This window comes from Penaeus monodon, chromosome 19 (genome assembly GCF_015228065.2).
Source record: "Penaeus monodon isolate SGIC_2016 chromosome 19, NSTDA_Pmon_1, whole genome shotgun sequence".
Classification (NCBI taxonomy): Eukaryota; Metazoa; Arthropoda; class Malacostraca; order Decapoda; family Penaeidae; genus Penaeus; species Penaeus monodon.
Genome location: NC_051404.1, coordinates 34,035,380 through 34,036,080, shown reverse-complemented (window position 1 = coordinate 34,036,080; position 701 = coordinate 34,035,380).

The following is a 701-nucleotide window of genomic DNA, read 5'->3' as shown; positions in this document are numbered from 1 at the left end:
GACGGATATATAATTATTAATTACGTGATATGTTACTGAATAACCGTTTTCGCCCTCGGCTTTCATCATGATTACGGGCGATAGGAGAGAGTATAAATAAATGTTATTATTAATGATCACAGTATTCGAAGTGCTCACCCAAATGATGGCTGTGATATGCACAGTGGTCAGGTGAATAAATTATAATTTCAATTTACAATCTTACTTACTAATGTGTTGGTCAGGGACGAGTGAAATGTAATTGAGAACTATTTGCTGGTAATTACACTGCTGCTGTTAACGATGGAGCCTACAATCAGTGATTATTATGGTGAATATTTATGGTAGTGATATGGTAGGTACAATTTTAAGTCGTTGTGATGTTGGTGTTAAGAATTATGGTGGTTATTCGTATCATTACCTCCCATAACAATGATTGTTTACCTTCCTTTTATCAAGTGCAAATCAGTTCATCTCGCCTTATATTCTTCCGGCACTTTGCATCTTGATCTGTTTCATTCCGATCTAATCCATCTGTATTTACGTAGCATCTTTCTGCATATCACCATTTTTTCTCGTTCTTATGTGTCATCGATTATTTCATTTGTCATTCATGTTTTTGCTACTGTTGGGTGTATCTGCTTCGCATGTCTTCTACAAATTATGGTTTTATAATCGCTTTTTTTTTTAACAAAAATAACTGCTGTTGTCGCTACTATATT